Source organism: Metopolophium dirhodum, chromosome 1 (genome assembly GCF_019925205.1).
Source record: "Metopolophium dirhodum isolate CAU chromosome 1, ASM1992520v1, whole genome shotgun sequence".
NCBI lineage: Eukaryota > Metazoa > Arthropoda > Insecta > Hemiptera > Aphididae > Metopolophium > Metopolophium dirhodum.
The window spans coordinates 125,546,945-125,569,915 of record NC_083560.1 but is presented as its reverse complement, the minus strand read 5'-3'; the positions used below and the strand labels follow the sequence as shown (position 1 = coordinate 125,569,915).

The following is a 22,971-nucleotide window of genomic DNA, read 5'->3' as shown; positions in this document are numbered from 1 at the left end:
CTACAATGATACGTAATGAAATTTACCATTAAAAAATACAAATATAATAAGAACGGTTAACTATTGGTAGGTTAAATACCTACATAAATTATAATATTCAACTTTACTTAACTAATTGTAAATATTATATTTTTACATTACATTGTATTTGTATAGTGATTACCTAATAAATTCTGTTCGTCCCCGAACAATTTAAAAACTTTATTTTTGAATTTAACCAAATTGTAATGTAATTTTTTTCTAAACATCTAGTAAATACATAATATTATTATATTGAACTATTAAAGATTATTGTAACTCCTGACTTCGTATGAATAAATGTTAATTAAAAATTAGTTATTTTTGTAAAACGCATTGTTACTTGCGACACAGAATTATTCCTTAAACGAAATTTTATGCAATATAATCAAAAAGCACGTCGTAATTATATTAAAGGAGTCAGGTCAGCGTACTATTTTGTTTTCTGACTATGGACATATTATTATTATTATTATTATTATTATTATAGTTACTATAGAGCCCCACGCAACTGCAAATTTCCGTTCAGTATAACCAATCTCGTGTTGTTAGAATTGAGATTAAGTAAATCATCCTATCATTAAACTTAAAGTTAAGAACATTAGCTGTGTTTGTGATGTTTTTGTGATACTTTGATTTGATTGCAAGTTATATTAAAAATGCTATTATATCACTGAACAATAAATTTTAATATCGTAAAAAAGTCAACGTACAAACACAAATAATATTCTTAGTTAGAAGTTTGATAATAGGTAAATTTTCTCTAATATTAAATATTTTGATCTAACGACACGAGACTGATTCTGCAGTTGGATGTACATTTTGTCAGAGTTAGAAAACAAATAGCGCGCTGATGCATAAGTATAAGCGTATTAGTATTATTTATTATTTATTGCGGATTATTATTATTATTATTAGCCGAGCTTAAATGTTTTTCGACTCGTTTAAAATATTAATTTTTTAATTGCTCGTGACGCTTTAATAATAATTGGTGCTACATTATAGAAGGCACTTATACTACAGGTTAGGTTATACCTACCTACTGATATTTTTCGATGATTTTTCTTCACTTTAATGTTTAGAAGTACCATTATATACTTTAATTATTACTTATGAGTAGTAAGTATACCAAATTATGTTTGTTTTTTTCTGATGTACTAACGCAAATCACTAAAACTAGTGTAGAATATTATATTAATTATTCATTATATGAATACGGTTTTCTAAAATGACCATAATTATGTAGAATAGTACGACCTATGTAATTTAAAAATAAGTATAGTAAATAATAATTGTACCTACGCGCTAATAAACTATGCACATAATTATATATCACCAATGAAAAGTGGAAAGAACGATTGATTATTATTTAAAATATTAGTTTAAAGCAATTTAATTTAAATATGGTAAAATACCGAAAATATCACATAAATAACCAAGTCTATAAAAGTAGTAACTATCGTTTGAAATAGGTTTTCGCAAAATCATAAAATAAATGCTTAATACCATATAACACGACATTTTTGGTATTTTATTGCTAACTTAAACGCTATCCTCGTATTATAATAAAATACCTTGTTAGCTGTTACCCTAACTATTTCGACTTTATTAAAACGGCGATTGTCGATTGACATTATATATGATACGAACTATGGACTTACCCTAATAAATTCAAATGTATATCATAGTATTATGCGTTGAATATATCCCAAATATGTTAGCCTTGAATCTTAATATAAAAACTTAAAAACAAATTTTCATTTATACCTAATCCTCAAATAAATTTGATAAATTTAATATCAGTATTATTTGTTTGACTGCCTGCAATAATATAGTGTACCTATAGTTGTAAGTACTTACGTCATACGAGTGATGTTCAAACGAATACAACTTAAATATATAATATTATGCGATGGAACGTACTATAATCAAAGTTAAATAAATAAATGCGGTGTGTACCCATATGTGTAGTGAGAAATATTTTATTAGTTGTTAAATGTAAAGAAAAAAATAGTAAAATCGTTGATACTTATAAATTATAATGAAACTACATTGTTTCTTTCGTTAAATAACTTTAAAAATTGCATCCCGAACCTAACCGAAATAACCGAAGAGTCTTTATTAAGACGTTTTGTGGGTAGTAACTAATAAAGCAGGGAAAACACGCACTACACGCATATATACATATATAACATTATTGTATAATATAAGTTTTTTTATGTAGACGCTAATTACATTATTTTATTACAGAATGATTTACCAAGCATGCTCACAGCCTTTTTTTCTTCAATAATGCAGTTATTTAAAATATAATTTTTAAATATTCTTTAAGACCATATTTTCAAATTCTTGAGATTTGTTGTGCTACTTAAGGAGTGCCATGTGGAGATACAGACTTCTGTTTTTCGAATGAGAATTGAGAACATCCCTTTTCAACTGTAAGTCATACTGTTTATTCAGTTTTTTCCGAAAATTGCTCGAATTAGTGACGTATCAGAATCAAAATTCGTATGGGTTGTTATTGAGTTATTCAACTTTATGTTCAAAGGATAAAAGGTCCACGGTAATAATGGAATTAAAAAATATGGGGGCTATGGTGATTTCAAAATTTATTGTAGTCATTAATTTTAATCTATCGATAATAATAATTTGTAAAAATGGCTTACTAGATCCTCGTTTACGTGTATTTCATATTTATTTAAACTCATTTTTAAGGACTATTATCTTTAATACAAACATATTAATTAATTTTGAATTAAGTAAATCAACATTTACAAAAAAAATTATGTACTAAATAATTTACAGTAAAAAAAGAGGGAGGGTTCTCTTTTTAAAAACAGAAGTTTGTATCACCACAGGACACTGCTTTCCTTTTAGTAAAAAGTTCGAGAACTTTAAAATATGGACTATGAGTAAATTTAAAAATACCGAAAATCAGAATTTGAATAAATTCATCATTAAAGGAAAACTGGGGGGTGAGCATGCTTGGTGAATCATCCTGTATATGCCTACTAATAGAAAAATATTTTAAAATATTTAAGTTTTTTTTTATACTACTTAAGTAGTGTTCAGTACTTCATTGGCGATACAATAAACTTCTGTTTTTTCAAATGGAAATCCCCCTTATTTAATGTAAATTATTTAGTGGATAATTATTTAAAAATATGTATGTATCTAATTTAAAATTCGAACGAGTAGTTTCTTAGTTATTAAAATGTTTATGCTAAGGTCGCTAAGGTCAATAGTCAATAGTCCTTATAAATGGTTTTACAAAAATATATAATTAGATATTTATATATCTAGTATTTATTAATTTACTATAGGTACTTGGACCATTCTTAGAATTTATAAACGTTATGTTGTTAAATTAATATTAATTACAAGAATTTTCAAATGACCAAGCCCTATATCTTCCAAACTTATTATCATGGACCTATTATCGTTTGTACACAAAATTTAATAACTCAAAAACTATTCGTTCGAATTTTGATTCTAATAGTCAACATTTTCAGAAAAATTATCCGCTAAATAATTTACCGTAAAAAAGAGGGTTTGTCATTTGAAAAACATTGTATGTCCAGAGAACAATCCTTACGTAGTAAGTACAAGTAATTTCAAGAATTTTAAAATATTGTTGTTAAGTATATTTAAATATTCCAAAAATCAAATTTGCAAATACCTACTACTGCATTATTGAAGAAGGTGTTGAACTGCCGTAAGAATAAGCTGGGTCATCCATATAATATAATATTATACAACTAAATAATGCCCGTGAAAAATGGTGTCCGCGAACGACGATTTGGCAAACACATCGCACACCCCCTTTTGTAAAAGAGGCAGGGACCGAAGTTCTGATGAGATCGGTCCATCCCAAACGACTTGCGCACAATACATATAAGCACCGCAGCATCACATAGCCGCCGCGACAGCCGCACCCTATTCACCGACTACAATAACGAAAATGGCGTTCGGAATGTATTATAATATTAATTGTGTTTACACAAACGGTATAGGCATACTTCAAGTGAACCGTAAAGAAATAAATACGTTTGTCTAAATGTATCTATTCTTCGTGATCAAAATGTCACTATAATATATATGCCTAATAATTTATTATACGTTTAGACATAAGAACTTTTCAAAAAAAAAATGCATGAAAAACCACAAAAAACTACGGAATAACGAGAAAATCGATTTATTTTTTTATCGAAAATTAAATAAACTGTAAAATATTGCAATTTTTAATAAAATATATTCATTATTCATAATACCATCAACATGATATAGTTTTCAAAATATTTCCGATCTTTGGTGCTATTTACAGATATTTTAAATTGCTTAGTTTTTTTTCATTTTCAATATAATAAAATCTTTGTTGTTTGGTAAAAATTTGAAAAATTAATGCAAGGTTCCACAGAAACTGTTCTTTTGGTACTTAATTTAAAAATATTTATAATACATATAGGTACATTTTTTTACCAGTGTTTGACTATAAACTATATACCAAAATTTACTATAATTATATAAATGTATACAATTTTTAATTTTTATAACTAAAGCTTGAAAATGTAATACAAGGTTTCTCATAAGAAGTTCATACTAAAACGAAACATTTATAAAATATATAAACACAATTTTTTTTATTGATACCTTTTATATCTGATATCAATATATTATGTTCAAATTCAACATGTAATCGTTCGAAATTCGATTGTTATACATTGTAATTTTTAGAAAAATATTCTGCTTTGGATTATGAAATTCAGAATTTATGCTGTCATACAAAAAAAATACAATAATAACGATAAAAAAATATAATTTGTTTTCAAAAATGTTGTTTTGTAATGACTTCAAATTATGTAAAAAAAAAACAATTTTTATGTTTTTCGATAAAATTAGTGTTTACCCAAGAATCACTGTTTGTACCTATATAATATAGGTAATGTAAAACGTAATAAGTAATAAGAATAACCATTCACAACGACTAAAACGAGACGATGGTACCAATTTTAAATATAATGTATAATAATTATGGTTATTTGAACCCGAGATAAACTGATCCGTGTAGTTTAATGTCCGACGCTCGGCCTATTATTTTGTTATATATATAAATAAACACCAAAGTTTTTTTAAAAATGTTTATAGCGATCGGTGTTCAATATAATATAGTTTAAGTAGGTATAGGTAGGTACTTACGATAATATTAAACTGTTCCGAAAGGCGACTTTGTCGTAAAAACTATTTGAACGCAAAACGATGTAAACAACGCGTACTTATATGTTACCTATATAGGTACCTACCTACCTAGAAAACGGAATCTGTGGCATTGCCTCACCGACCGCAGTGTACACAATATTATAATATGCATAGGCACATAATGTATATTATTAACTTATTCAAATAAAGTGAAATTCACGCTGAAAACGTCGTCGTTTCTATAAACTACGGCTGTCAGAGGCGTTATTTTCGTTGTACCTACACAAGGTATTATAATATTATTATTTAGGTACATTTGCATTTGCGCAATAAAAATCGTTAACTAGTTATAGTATATAAGTACATGGTTGACCTGTGCAGTGATCTTTTGTTTTGGACTGCGACGGTGGAGCGACAGTCCTCAATAATTCAATTTATTATGTTTTATTCATTTTTCTTTGGTATCAGCTGCAGGCATATCAATAATACCGTGGCTTATTATAGTTGCCTACTAAATCACCTATAATAATTAATACGTATCGATTGACATTTTTCCAGTTATACCTACTATATCACATATAGGAATTACATGGCATCGAGTACACACTATAATATTATATTATTGAATTTACCCACATGAAATATACTTATACGCTCGACACTTATCTACCCTGTTCAAAATATTATATAGTCGGTATATTATAGTATTTTTCATCGAACATGCTCATCCCCATATTAATTTAAATTAGGATTTTTTGTTTATTTTAAGTACTAAATTCTTAACTACATTTTAAAGTATCTTTTCAATTATTTAGATTTTTCATATCGTTTAAAGAGAGTAGGTACTTTGGAAAAACCAACTTCTATTGAAAAAGGCGTCATGTGTTTGGGAAAATTCCTTTTTTATACCCGCATAATAAAAGTAATGTTTATGCGAGTATGGTACAATATAAAAGATAAAATTGTAAAGATCAAGATACAAATATTATATCAAATGTATAAGGAATTTTATATCAACTTATATATTATGATACATAATTTCAATTTTTAATCACACACACACACTAAACGATCCACTTTTAATCATACCCATGGAATTTACGGATAGTCTCAAGTCTGACAAAATGAGAGGAGAAATGAATCGATAAAATTCAGCATCCCGGGATATTAAAAAAAAAGATCACCCAAACGCGTTATGCTAAATTGCCCAAACACATTGCATTTTTTAAAAAATTTCCCAAACGTAATCCACCTTTTTGAAAATTGTTAGATATGCTTAAATTAAAATTCAAATGCGTAGTTTTTATATTATTTAACTTTGAGTACTAAATATAATAGGTCCATGATAATAAGTTTGATCTGATGATTAGACAATAATAATACTTAATTAATATTTTATAATTAGTAAACATTTTCCCGAGTTAAATAAATACTAGATTTAATATTTTTGTAATACCATTTTTAAGGATTATCATCCTTACCTAGTTTATATACTTGAATAACTCACAAGCTAATTGTTTGAAGTTTGATTTAGATACAGCAACATTTTCAAAATATATCATCTGATTAACAATTTACAATTACGAGATGCCGTGGTACTATGCGGTAGGTTCAAATTTGAAAATAGTTTGTATCAACACAGAACACTTAAATTCTTAAATGGTATGAAAATCTAACAATATGGTCAAGTTTACGTCTTATAAATTCCGAAACGATAGAGGGCATATAAATCACCTTATATTTTATTAAAATGCCACACGGTGGTTAGTTCAATATTTACCATCAACGAGGCTACAAAAAAAAAAAACATTCAACACCGAAAAACTTTAACAACTGTCTTCAAATCGTTAAGTAAAGGAGGAGGTATTGAATAAAATATAATATACTTAAATAAAGTTTCAAACCAAACGCCTTTCTTTTTTATCGATACAATTTTAAGACTTTTAAAAATAGTGCTCAAACCCCTATAGTCATAGAAAACTTATTCGTAAAAAAAGAAACCCTTTCCCAGATAACATTAATATTGTAATAAGTCCCTTAATATTATTTCAATATTTTTTATTCAACTAATATATAGGCATAAATCGTAAAAAAACGTTTTTCTTAAATTGTATTATGATACATATAATAGGTATACCTATATAATTAACTGTTTTTGTAATACTAAAAACCACTTCGGACATAGTAAACTTGAACCAACTGAATAAAATCCGTTTTCACTTGCGTCTAACCAAAGTCCCACAGTAATAATTGTAGCAATTATTGTTCGGGTGAATTCATTACTTTATGGCATTTTGAGTGGCTTGGAGACAGTGGCCATATTATATCATTCCATATTATATACTCATCGACATATTCCTGCACGTACGGATGTGCACCGATTAAAAATAAACTAAAGATAATTTAGTAGTCACACACTGACAATCCACCAAAATACTGTCAATTATATTATTTGCTTATAAATAGAGTAAGTGAGGTACTATATTATTTTCCTCCCAACACGGCCGAGCGCATGCAGGACACACTAGGTCCCCTTAACTATAATATGCAACCATATAACTACTGTTAGTATTGTGTACTATTATACTATATTACTATCCAGTATTCTGGTTCTGAGGAATTCAAGAATGTTGACGAAATTAATAATATTTAAACGATTCTTTCTAATCATAGAAACTTGAATTATTTTGTATATTAATTTTTTCTATACTCAATGACATTTTTAAAATATTTGACTAATTTTGAGCTTTAGCTTTAGGTTATTCACAAAAAATTAGTTCAACATACCATAATAATATTACTAATGGAAAAATAAATTACTATATATAGTATGGTAAATAAATTATAAAAATAATGGTTTACACAATATCTTCGCTAAAATTTAGTTTTTTGTATACTTTGTATTATTAATCATTGAATTATAATAAATTAAACACCATTATAGTAATATGCTCAATGAGGTACTTACACCTGAAGCCAGACTACATATACCAGAGAGATCTCCACGATTTTATTTTTAACTGATGCTATTCGCGTAGATATTTAAATGCATTTTAATAAAATGTACAGCTATTTAGCATTCATAGAGTCTATACTCTATACGTATATATATAATATAATATCGGTACGTATAGGTAGGTACTTTACCTGCAGCTACTATATTGAACTCTAACCGTGGTTTATCGCAGTGTCGCGGTCGGTGGCGGCGTTAATCGTGTCATATAATAATAAATATAATAATATTATATGAAATAATAATATAAAATAACGGAAGTTTGACTTGTAAAAAGAAAACCACTTTTCAGACGAACCACCATAACGAGTAGGTATCTATACTATAATATAATATAGATATATATTATTGATAATGATTTTATAATTTTTATAAATTATAATATACTACCGTAAAATATTCGTTAAAAATCATTTGTACATCGAAGTATATAAGATACATTTTGCATATTATAATAATGTACTTATTCAAAGACTTTGGATCAAAGTCCAAGAAGAAAACGCTATTATCCTATATAATATATTAGGTATATAATATTACATTATACGGTATGCATACTGTCAGTATTGTCATACAATACCCATACTGTCATAAGTCATAACTCATAACTATTTCTGTACGGCGGGTTACCTTAATAGTTCATACCTGTATCTACCTAACATTATGTTTACGGTTTACCTATTATTTATTGCAATATTGTGTTCTCGCGGGCATCGGGAGATGACAGGCTTTTACCGACTGGATAGTATACTTAAATGGCTAAATAGTATAATAATATATTGTATATGAATCAAGAAAAATTCAGCCGTCACTTGTTTCCATAATATATAGATTCTGTCCAATGCTATACGACACCCCCTACCCACATGTGATGTCTCCGTCTTAATTATTCGTCCAAAATTGTCATAACATACCAAATTTTACTTTAAAACAATTCCAATTTTGTGTTGTTAGCTTCAAATTTCAACACTAGAATAAATCTACGTACCATTATATTTAAAGGTAAAGACATTATCTATGTTTTCATGTTGGATTTTTATGATACTTTAATTTATTTTGAAGTAAGATATGAGTATGTAAAATATATTAATATTGATTATTATAAATGTTCATAACTCACTTGAAAATTAAAATTTCGTAAAATACTAAAGAGAGAATGTCATACATTTAAGTTTTTCAATAGGTTATATCTATAAGGTAGATAATTATTATGTAATTTGTATAATGAATTATGTAAGAAATATTTCTATAATATTTTTAATTTAACACTTTACTAAGTAGAGGTGTTTACTGTACTTTCTACTAATTTTAAATTAAAATTTGTTTTTTTTATCTTTCATCAATATGAAATATTTTATGAAAGTCTTGTGAAATATTTCAAAAAATTAATTTCATAACCCTAATTGTGTCTGTCATCGCCTTTTGGTATACAGTAAAAAAGCTTCGATTTATTTCAACAGCAACTTTTCTGATAGGATAGTGATGGTACATCTAGTTGGTACTTTTGGGGGTCAAAATAATATTTACGCAAGATTGGTTTTTAAAAAAATAGATTTTTATTTTTGGCGTTACTGCAAAAAACATTTCCATAGATACATAAAATGTTCACTGAATATTTATAATATTTACAATAATATTATCAATATAATACAGTCTATTTTGTCAAAATAATTTAATTGTATGCATTGAATGATATTAATTTCATTAAAATAAATTGTACATAGTAATTATCAGAATTTTGAATTACATATGTAACAGTTTGTGCTGAGCACAACACCAAGCACGAGGGATAAACCAAGGAGATAATAATATACCTTTAGAGGGAAAACCATAGTATAGTGTGAGTATAAGGTCTATACGGGGAAAGCATAATTCGATTTAAGCTATTATCGATAACCACAAGGAATTAATTCTAAATATTATACCTACTATGGTCGTAACCATTTCGGGGTAGCTTAAAGCCCGCCATGATAACGGCATGACAATTTACCACCAGTAAAAATGGTAATAAATGGTATAACATAAATATGTAGGTATATCATATAATAATATCATATTATTGTAAAACTGCGAGACGGTTGAAATCACGCCGACCGCGAGACGTGTTCTTCCACGGTTGCGGGACACGTACCGCGATACGATATCCGTCAGTCATGCAGTCTCGTCGGGCGCTCGCGTAGTCGGATGCGCTGCACGACGACGACGCGCTCACGTCACAACGATAATAATAATAATAATAATAATAATATAATAAATAATAATGTAACGTTATTGTAACGTTCGTGGACGGATTGCGGCGGCCGTAAATTCGGCATGAGCGCGGGTACGAGAGGGCGACCATAGGCGAGCCATCATCCGCGCCGGGCAGCACACATAGCTAGGCATTCTTCGGCGACCTCATCTCCGCCGCCGCCATTCATGCCTTCTTTCTTTTTTCGAAGCGCGCACGCACGCACACACGACAAGAGTATGATATACCAGGTACATTATACAGGGCGATTCGCGTTTAACTCGCCGTGTCTGCATAATATGATCATGATATAGCAGATGGCGCGCCAGACTAAGACGAATTTTTTAGGGTTTATAATTGTCTCCCCTTAATCATGAAAATAAAATATAATATATTATCTGAAACTTATATGTACTTATTGAGGGTTAAAAGAAGTACGGTATTAGTATGTTGATTGCATTGTAATTTGTAGTGACAAAACATATCAAAAGCATGAACTTTTTAATTATTTTTAATCGGGTTGAATTCGAAACCATATAAAATTCTCCAAATTGTCTAATAATAATTATTGGTGGTTTACGGCGTGAAATAGGTGGATGCTTCGAATGGCTGTATTCTCGGGACGTCCGGCCAAGAACTATACCGTAAGAAAATGGTTTTATTCTTGAAATGAGATGAGTTAGGGCCTGAACAGACGAAAGGTTTTTTCCGGACTTAATACTAACCCTATATTAACATCAAAATTAAAATTAAATTTATAAATAATAATAAATTGTTCCAAGGATATTAAATAGTAATACACGTCAAACATGACATTATTTGATGGGCTTGAGTATTATTACCAATAATAATATTATTTGAGAGATTGGGGTCACAAAAGTCCCATCCCATTGACCATCACCGTCTTTAAACTTGGCATATTCTTTAGAGATCGATTAAGACTTCGACAAAACCAACGTTTTTATAGGTACTTAATGTCGTAGCCTGTAGGTCACCACACATAATACACAATAGCTGTCAGCTGACCAATACTCGTTAGGTAAGTCACACTATTTCGCACTACATATTTGGACAAAAATTTAATTTTTTTACCATCGTGCCTCTACGCTTACTCATTTTTGATCCATTTTAGTGATCTTATACAATATTTAATTTTGTTGCAAACGCATTTTTTAGTAGAAAGAATGCTCTATCAAATATCAATCATCTATAAGTCTATATACATTATTTGGTGCTTCGAATAAGAGGTTTTTATTTTTTTTCGGGTTTTCATTGAAATCATAATTAGCATAACGAAAAGTAGTATGGTAAATTAAATAAATAAATGCAAGCAAGTGTGGTTGTCAAAATCAAAATCAGTTAAAAATGTGATGACTTATTTATCATTATTGTAAAACTTAAAATCGCTATATAGCGCAGGCGTGCAACACGCACCACTATGTCGTGCGCCGAAGCGAGACAGTGCCCAACGATTTTCCGTATTCTGTCCGGTTTTTTATTTTCATATTCTAAAACATCCAATGTCCAGTCACATGTCAACGATTTTAGAATAGTATTCCTCCTCAGTCCTCAGAATATGAAATAAAAAATAATAAAATCCATACTTAAATGATTTAACATAAAAAGAAATTAGAAATCATAAGCTTACGAGCATCATAACGATAAATAAAAATCATAGTAATCATTTTGACATTTTTCAATTTTGGAATAGTAAAAATATAATAACCCTACAATTTAGAAGTTTAATATAAATTAAATAGATAGTTTTAAGTACAAAAACCAAATAGTTTTCAAAAAAAACAAATGTTGACTGACTGTAAAAATGCTATAATTTTATAAAGCTCAAGTACTAAGGTATAATGTATTTTAAATTATATAGATATGGGCACTTCAAAAAACAAAAAAAATAGAGTGTTTTAAATAATACAAAAGTTGACTGACATAATGAGTGTCTGAGATTACACAAAAAAATCCACTTTGTTCTATGTTCATTATAATAACATAATATGATGCAGACAGTCACGTCGCGAATATACAGCGTGGTCCGATGTAAGTCAAACTTCCTGAAATCCATATTATACCTATTACATAGTAATCTATTTTAATATTTTAGGCGTATATAGTAGAACCTATATTACCTATGCACTATAGTGTTGGTAAGTATACACTATACAGTTTTGGGCGAGCCAAACAGACCCATGGATGATGGATGTACCAAACGAATGAACGATGTTTCCGACCACTTTTCGATCTTTTGTTCGAGTCCGGTCTGGAGTTTCCAAACCACCCTGTATACTTGGAGATTCTTTTATTGAAAACTCATTATTTCAATAACTATTAAAAGGACCTTTCTATATTTTTAAAATACTCATAAATCTCTTTAAAATTAAAATATTTAAAAAAAACCCCATATCATTGACTAGATAATATTCTAACTTCAATCTTGGTAATAGGTCAATTCACTCTAAAATTAAACATAACAGAGTTAAATGAATTATTCATGCGTTGTTATGCGTACGGAGACAACGCTTGCGGATACGGCGTCCTCTTGACGTTTTTAAAAATAATTTTTTAACATAATTTTTAAGTCGTTACAAATCAACATTTTATGAAACAAATTATATTTTAACTATTTTGATGACTTCATAATTTTTAATCTTTTGAATGACAGCATAACTCCTGTGCATTTAAATTTGTTATTCCAAAGCAGAATATTTTTCGGAGTACCTATTTCGATGTATAAAAATTGAATTTCGAACCAGTAGTATTTATGAGTTATAACTATATAACTATAACTTATAAGTATTTAAATTAAAGTTGTGATAGCTTTTAACACCTACGTATAACTCTTCCAAAACGATTTATATATAATAATGTAATATGCATAATATAGGTGAATATATATAATATTATATACCTAAATCAAATACGAAAATACTCCGAACGAATGTTGGTTCATATAGGTATATATTGTGCTTCGGACCATATGAAATTAAAAAATACCTTCTAAAAATGAACGAATAGGTATCGAAAAATAACGTCAATAGTTTTTTTTTTAAATAATGAGTGCGTTGTTCGACAATTGAATCGCCCTGTATACCTACACCGCGGTGTACGCGTATAATGCATAAAGAGGTATCTACACTGCACGCGCACGCAGGCTGCGTATACATTATACACTTCCACACACACACACACACACACACACACACACACTTCACACACGTCACACACGCACACGCACCGTCGCCGTTAATATACGTGTGAAGACGGTGTGTGTTGTACACACAAAGAGTCTCTGTGGGCTCTTACACACATCCGCCGACGACCGTATATACCGCGCGTATACCGTGTATAATATACCATGTATGCATACAATATTATATTAATACCTGTGCGGCTGTGCAGTACACTGTAAACTATTATGTGTGCGCACTGAATAACACATAATATAATATAAAATGTATACGTTTTCAACGGCTGTGCGCGCACAAACCTCGCCGGCGCGATAATGCCCGCGTAGTGTGTTGTCTTACAATATTGTGGTACGATAATATAAAATAAAATAAATATACTCGTCTTCGTGTAAGTAGATCATATTTATTGAAATATAATAAAATGGGCGAGGGGCATTCACTAAAGTTAATTTTTTTACTTAAGAATTGGTTTAATTGACTGTTGATATAGTTTGGCTTTTTTCATTTGATTTAAAAATAATCTATCAAGTTAAAATAACACTATAATAATTTCTCTATGTTTCTTGATAAAATAATATAATAAATAGATAAGCACAAAATACTGTTTATGTGATCCTCGTCCACGTGTCAGTTAAAAAAGTAGATTAACTATTTTTAAACTAAGTTAAATTAGTAATTTTTTTTATATTAACTTTAAACTTGGTAAGCTAATTTTATTATTTGTCAACTATCTATTAACTTCTAACCTAATGATATAATGTTCACCTGCGGGCTACGACCCAAATTCTTAACTTGAGTTAATTATTTTCATTAACTTGCCCAACTTTGATAATACAGAAACGGAGTGCAGACATTTTAAGAAAAAAAAAATTAGTACGAACTCGACAGACACGTCACCCGTACCGCAAGTTAAAGTTTTGTATACCTAATAGGCGTGTATATTATAGGTAGTATTGCGATTAAATTTCGTTCGATTCGTTATGATCCAGCATCATCGAAAAGTCAGGAAAATTCGAAACGTCGTTTAAATTCTGGAAACGTACCTACATAATATTAAAGTGTATACTTCGAGTCGCTATATTAGGCCCATTAGAGGTTTCCACTCCGTAGCCACCGTCGCGGTGGTATAATAATTCGAAACGCACCTGCAGCTGCCATCATAGCACACTCTACTGCTGGTTTGCTAAGGCAGCTGATGGCAAATAATAGACTTTTGGTACAACAATAGGATTTAATCGGTTTTTAATTTTTTTTTTTTTTATGTTACCAATTCCATTTCTGACGTCCTCGCATTACTACCTATGGGCTATGTATAATTACAGCAGGCGATTCGCTTGATCGCGGGTCTCAAAAAGTGTTTTACCGAAAACGCTCACGGTGACTGTCCGTGTTTGTGATGTGTGTGTGTGCAGGCGTTTAAAGTTTATAAAAATAAAAAAAAACACGTTGGTAAGGTTCGATAATTTGTCATCCACCCCCCTACTCCACAGAGTGTGTGCCACCACGGTTCTACTTGGTTCTTTTCAGTCATTAAACCGTATTAATCCATGAACCGTTCGTAGAAAATCGTATTACGTTATACACACGCATGGGAAAAAATAACACGCCTGTCTGTAATAACACGGCAGGTATGCCGGCTGCAGTAATTGAAAATTAGAATTCCTTTTTATAAATCAATGTTGACCCTTTTATAACGATATAAAAAATGTATACATACATTATATAATTCTTTACGCGCATCTATAAGAAATGCAATGCACTAACACGTAGTAATTATGTCAGTATAATGTATAATATAGGCAATGATTACGTAGTGACGTCGAATAACCGATAACATTATTGATATGAACATCAAAACAGTAAATGTTATCAACATAACTACTAATAGCAGCAATAGTACATAGACTGGGTACTTGGTCGTTGGTACTTGGGTTAAATTATTATATAGGCACTAAAGTAATGCTAATAACTGTTTGATTATTTCGTTAACTTTGAATAAATAGAAAACTATATTGAAAGGACTTCCGACTTAAAACTTATAAGTTATACTATATTACGGCACTAGATTACAGATAGGTAACTATAGAAGCACTAAAAAATTATCGAAATATTTAACTTAAGTAATAAGGCACAAAAATCTTTTAAAAATATGTGAAATTAACTTTGAGCTCTTGTTTTAAAGAAAAAAAAAGCGGATAAGTGTCGCTCTGCTGTACAGTACGTTACAAGTGGGTCACTGTAATGGATGGTGTTAAATTTGAATTCAATGATATAAAACATTGTATACGAAACACGATTCTGCGCTAAGACAAACATATCAGTGTATAATATTACTAAGTAGTATATTTTATGATATTATTCTGATTAAAGTAATTCATTTTAGTATTTTAGGCATTAGTATCTACTATAGTAGGTTGAAATCATTTTTTCCAAACAAATTACATTTGAAAATGTCACTGTGTGTATACAATGTAATAATATAATTTGAAAGTGTCAAGTATATTCACGAATAATATTTTTAAATTACAACAAAATAATTAAAATCATTAACCTTGGTTTTAATATGTAATTTCGTCCAAATTTGAACTTAAAAAACTTTGTTTATATATTTTTTAGATTTTTTAGTTACAGTATGTCAGTATGAACTATTTATGAGAATTCTTTTTTTACATTGAAAATAGGAGGTTAGAAGGGGATGCTTAGCTTATATTTCCTCTGAAATATGAAGAAAAGTTTGTACAACTATATAAGTTCATATTATTGTACAATATAGGTAGGTATATAATATACCTATTTTTTTAAAAATTACATATATTTTTTTAGCTATGCCTATGTGACTGTGCTGTATGATTTATCAAATTACTAAAGATCCAGATATCGAGGAACAATAATAAATTTTATTTTGATAGAAAATACGTCAGTGGATCTTTACAAATAGAATTAAAGGACTACTACAAAATCGAATTGCATTTTTCGCAAAAATACCATCCTTATTTATGGAACGAACATGCTTAGTCCTAAAAAAAACACACAGATAGAACAAATAAATGTTTCAATCAAATTCATTAGCGATGTAAAACGTTAAATATCCAAGGCTGGGCGTTAACGAGTTAAAAAGTTTAAGTTAAGTTAAAAAGTTAATTTAATTTTAACTTTTTAACTTAACTAGTTACTTTTGGCTTTTCATTAACTTAACTGTTAATTTACTAAATTTCTTTTCTAATTAACGTGAAATTAACGAGTTCATTTTTCATTTTAAAAAGTAAGTTAAGTTAATTTATTTTGTTTTTAATTTTATAATATTTCACTATTTCAGTGTATTTCGTTTTCATATCAAAAAATATGTATCGTAAATTGTTTAAAGTTAAAAATGTATATCATTTGAATCCAACTTATATGGAAATACCGTATGAAGTATTAACACTATTTATCCTATAATTTAGTTTTGGGTTGGAAAAAAATTAAGAACGCTAGTGTTGTATAAACAAATTAACTTTTAACTTTTAACTTTTTGTTATTGGTACATATTAACTTAACTTAACTGAGTTAAAAAAAATCATTAACTTGCCCAGCCTTGTAAATATCCAAACAGTTATGGTTGACTCTACAGAAAAAAGGTATGATAAAATACTTAAAAATAATGGTTTAGGAGTAAGTCAAGGATTTTTTAGAAAATGTGGAATATCTAGTTAATTTTAATAATTAATAATTAGATTTGATTTACAAAAAATGTATATTTTTTTTTTATCAAGATAAAATAGGTACGTACCTATTGTTTTTTTTTTTGATTTATTACTTTTGTTGTGTCAATAAATTATCGAAATATTTGTCCTATTATTTATTTCAGTTTAAATCAAAATTAAAAAACAATTTCACACACAAAATATACATTTTTTTTAAAGATGAGTAAAAAATGATAATTTTATATTTATAAAATAGGTTAATATATCCTTAACCCTAATTCTAATAGTAGGTACGTCGCATTGCATACCCCAACTTTTATTCTGAAAAGAATATATTTACTCTCCATGGACGAGGAACGCCTTACGCCTTACGTTTTTAATTCTGAACAGAGCAATGAATGTATTGGCTTTACACTTTTACTTTACATAATATTATTTACAATTTAGGTAAAAATATAATTTTTTTTTTTGTGTTTAAAAATACATTTCATAGTAGACGAATACTAAGTTCTTTTTTAATTAATTTGGATCTAGTTGATATTTTGCGGGATCAAAAGTAAAAAATTCCAAAAGTAATTTTTTTAAAAACATAATAAAATCACACAAAATTCATCAAAATCATAATTAACAAATTACCTAATTACCTAATTTGATAGTTCAAAATGCATACAATTTTCAATTTTAATTACTCAGGCTTGAAAATTTAAAACTAAGTTCCTCATAAGTTTTTCTTACAGAATATTGAAATGTCAACAAAAATAACAATTTTAGTTGTAATTCATTTATCATTTATATAGGGACAAACTTATTGTCAGTTAGTTAATAATAGCTATAGTACTATTGCCTATTACATGAAATAATTTTAGTTGTAATTCATTTATCATTTATATAGGGACAAACTTATTGTCAGTTAGTTAATAATAGCTATAGTACTATTGCCTATTACATGAAATAATATTATATTAAATTTTATAATATTGAATATTCCAATATTTTTTTCTAATTAACATCGGAGAAGCATAGAGGTTTACCAAGCACAAGTAACTCTACCTATTATTAAAATAACTATAATTATCCTTTTGAGTAAAAAATAGTATTTTTTTGTGGTCCTATATAGAGTAGATTTTTGACATGTGCATCGAGCATGCGAGTCCGTAATATATAGTCCACTGTATATGAACTGTATCAACTTAGTGCTTACACTTTACTCACGCTAATGATTATTTATAACCAAATGACCCAAAATATGTTCCTATGAAACTAGTAGTTATTACTTATTAATATATATTATATAATTTATACTTATAATACGACTGTTTCAAACTGTACATTTTCTTGCTTGAGAATAATTATTATGATTTATAAAACCAAGTTCTGAGAATGATATAGTTTTGTTTTATAAATAATACTACATTAGTATATTACATTATATACAATTTTAATAACCCATATTATAATAATTTGATTATTACCTAATATACATAGATACCAATGATTTTTCCATGAATATGCCAGTACCTATATAGAATTCACCAAAATTCGAACCTAGATTTTTTTTAAAAAATTGCACGACCAATCAATTAACTTTGTGTTAATCGTTAGTTAATTTCTTGGTAATTATATTTGACATTATGGGGTTTTATAAACACAATGGTAAATTATTGCAGTACCTATTACAGATAAATTACATTTGCCAAGTTGATACGTAAATATTTTTACGCCGGGACTTTGGGAACGCTGATTTTTGTTTTTCAACTAGCCATTCAATTAGCTATTTGGTTGTGAATGTGAAATTAAAATATTAAACACTTACAAGTTACAATATTTAAAAATGAAAAAATGTTATTACATATTACTGTATTGTAGCCGTTATCTATATATGATGAAATGTAAACTAGATAAAAACTAGCTAGGTAAACTATTCAATTGTTTTTTCGATTGCTTCAAATTCCTATAAAGAAAACTTTAACTACCTAGTCAAAATAATATTATAATGGCAGCAGACGTGAGAAGAGTATTTTAGTTAAAAATGTATATACTTATAAACCTAAACCGGTGGTGACTAATAACTAGACACTCAAACACAGCTTTAAACCTAACACTTTTAAACAGGGCTTGAAACCGATTGAAATAATTTCGGTTTTGGTTTCGATTTTGTATACCGGTTTTTCATTTTTTCGATTTCGGTTTCAACTTAGCAATACTGGTATTAAGAAATTTCGGTTTCGGTTTTGAATATCGGTATCCAATTTTTTTCGGTTTCGTTTTTGATTACGGTTTTGGTTTTGGTTTTAAAACGGTTTATGCCGGTTTCTTAAATTGGTTTTGAAAACGATTTCAAGCCCTGCTTTTAAAGCACTGTCCTCCGCGTTCTCCATAATTGTTCATAAAATAATATATCTTATTTATAATTATAACTCTACAACACACGCGAATGCTGCCACACTGTAGCTATATACCTATATATAATATTAATATGTAATTATACTCAAGCGTTTGTTTAGTGTTTTTCATCTTTTCTTTTCACAATTATGCGTTATTCATAAAAAACAACCGATTCTACGATTCTCCATCCGTGTCTTTTTTGTATTTTTCACGCAAGTATTGGCCCGAGCCTCTGCTCTTCAACCCGTAAATTTTCATTATATGACCTCTAACGGTTCTGCTTGCCCACCGACAGGTATGTATACATTATGCATAGGTATATAGGTACGTATACAACATAATGTATAATCGCGATTATCTGTTCTGCTTCGCGTAATCAGGGCCCCACGAGACCATACGTATCTAATTCGTGTTTCCTTTTCATACTTGGTTCGTTTTAGTTGTTAATTTTTGTTTTATTTTTTCTAGGCCTCCACATTTTTTTCTAGTGTTTTTCTTGCGTCCTGTACGGTACAATACACACCACAAAATCCCGCTAACACGTGGTAACTAATCGGCCGCAGTCGACAATAATACATTTTTCCTCCTAGGTATATGTTACATATAGATCTGATATTTATATACACGGAATAGCGATTCGTTTGGAATTATTAAACCAAATCACTATGTATATAAAATATAGGTAGATATCTAATAATGCTAATATATACGATATAGGTTCCTATATACTATACAGGATTGATTGAAACCACTTTCCTGCCGGGGATAGATATATAAGGTGTATATTAGGTATATAGACATATATTAATAGGTTTATGAAAAACAGACTTATGTATTATTATATAGGTACCTATAATAGGTACCTACGTAATATAGTGGCCGTCTCGCACCAAAGATTATGTGCCCCCTCCCTTCCCTATCATTCGCCACCCCACCGGTCGGTGACGTGGGTTTCCCCACCGATTTGATTTGATTTTTTTTTATACGCCTTCCACACGTACAATAATAATATCTTGTAAAAATATTACACTCGTTCTCCAAACGTCCTCCCGCTGACAACGCATTCGACTGTAATATAATATACTCGCGCGAATCAAAAAACGTTCACACCGACCGCCGTCGTACGGTCGGTTATAGACGTGCTACAACGCGTAATAACAACTCTATATAAGATAACATTAAAACGAATATTACAATATTACAACGATACACATCAGGTACGGTATGCAGCCGAAGCGCGCGCACCGCGATAAAACAATGCATACAATACGTAATGATATACAATAGGTGTTCCACGTAGAAACTATATACACAGCAAACTAACTAAAATTATAATTTACTTATAATAGGTATATAATAATATTATAGACCTAAATAACAACGAGCTTACAGAAGACTAAAAATATATTATTAAGATATTATTATTTTACAGCGGCGTGCCTTTATATTATAATATTAAATATGCGATTGTCGCACGCCACTGATGTGATAATAGTACTCGCGTTCGTAGCAAACGATACCGTTTCACATAATTATTACATTATTATTTTATGACTTAGGTATATTATATTAGTTTGTGTACTCACCTTACATGCACGTGAACGCGGCCTAAAACCGTTACGGACGTCCGTGTGTGTGGTTGTGGTCATAATGACGATAGTAAATGATTAATAATATTACTTGGACGCGAATTAAAAAGAAAAAAACCCGTTCGATTTAAACGCTTCGGACGGGGAAAACGATGGCATTACTTGTGAATTGTGATATTATTAATATTATTATTATTATTATTATTAGGTATCATGTTTAGGTATGTGACAGACGGTCCGCGTCGCGAGTTGTGCGTCGACAACAGCTGCGGTGTGGTGTATATAGGTATAGTACGACAATAATAGTAATAACATAATACTATATCGCGCGTGCGCCCGGGCGATGACGTGGAGGTGTAGGTGGAGGCGAAATGCGAGCGCCTGTGATACCAATGTACATATTATAGGCTATAGCCGCCGCCCGGGGACGGACGAGCGCGTCCGGCGACGTGTGCGTCGCGCCGCGCCGACGGGACTACCGGTCGGAAACCGAATTCGACGAAGAGGCGCGCGCGAATGGTAACGACGTGACGAAACGGCGGCGATATATGCGATAGCGGCAGCAGCTGCCGCCGCCACCGACGGACGACGACGCCACGGGCACGCCATAGATGCCGCCTCGGCGAGGGGTCAAATGAGGGGATCGATACGCGAGCTTTCGGCTTATTGGACGGTCGGCGGCGGCCCAATGGGCGGGTCGCGCCCTCGCCCAGGGTCGATGGACGGCTGAAAAGCTCTGGCGCACCTCATCAACTCGCGACCGACCGCGCTCGCCCTCCTCCCCCTGCACACGCCTGACGGTAAAATATTGTATAAAAACGGCGATATCGTGCGCGGGGTATGATGAAACGATAATATAATATTATGATTGATGTACCTACGGCGTGCGTACACACTCGGGCGCGCGCTCGCTGACCTCGGTGTACGCGTATAGGTATATTATTATATAAAACGACTAAAACTACCCCCTCGACGAATCGGTGCAATGCGTGTCTCTAACACCACGCCGATATGATAATAATAATAAAAAATACGATTTTTTTTCTCTCCCCTCGTCGTGGCGTGTTTCGCATTATATATAGTGTACGTAGGTACCTATATGCCGAGCACGCGCCGCGCGCGTGTGTGTGCGAATACAAGACGCATTTAGGTATTTTCGGTCTCGTGAAAATCGTCTACCACTGGTGGTACCCATGGTACCACCTACCCGGAATGTCCGTATATTATATACTATATAGTATACTCTTACAGTTTTGTGAGGTCGCTATATATTATACTTTAGACGCAGTTATTATATTAAAACAGTTCCTTGACAACAAGTGCACAACAAAACCAAAACCGGGGTAGTAACGATCCGCCGCCAAACCCATCCCCTATACGGCTATAATATACATATAACAAGTATATGGGAAGTTGGGGGGGGGGGGGGCGATGACAAGTTTAAGGGGATTGAGCGGGGGTACATTTGAGTTACACGCGAAGCTTTCGTGTTGTATTTTATTCAAATTTTGTATTTCAAACAATGGTACTGTTTAATGTAGAATTAATATTGAGATTTGTGTGGTGTGTGTATGTGTGTGTGCTAAGAATTAAGATACGGTTGACGACTACGACAGTACAACATTTTCCAATTTTCCATATCTGTACTAATAATTACGGT

The 22,971-nt window shown here is 30.4% G+C and overlaps 1 long non-coding RNA gene across 1 annotated transcript in view; it reads right to left on the bottom strand.

Annotated features, from left to right (window-relative positions):
• LOC132936192 (uncharacterized) overlaps positions 1–21,768 on the bottom strand; it is an 86,995-nt gene extending 65,227 nt beyond the window's left edge. The window contains exon 1 of the long non-coding RNA XR_009663421.1: positions 21,309–21,768. This is a non-coding gene — a long non-coding RNA (uncharacterized LOC132936192). The remainder of the gene's footprint in view (positions 1–21,308) is intronic.
• Positions 21,769–22,971: the final 1,203 nt, after the last annotated feature.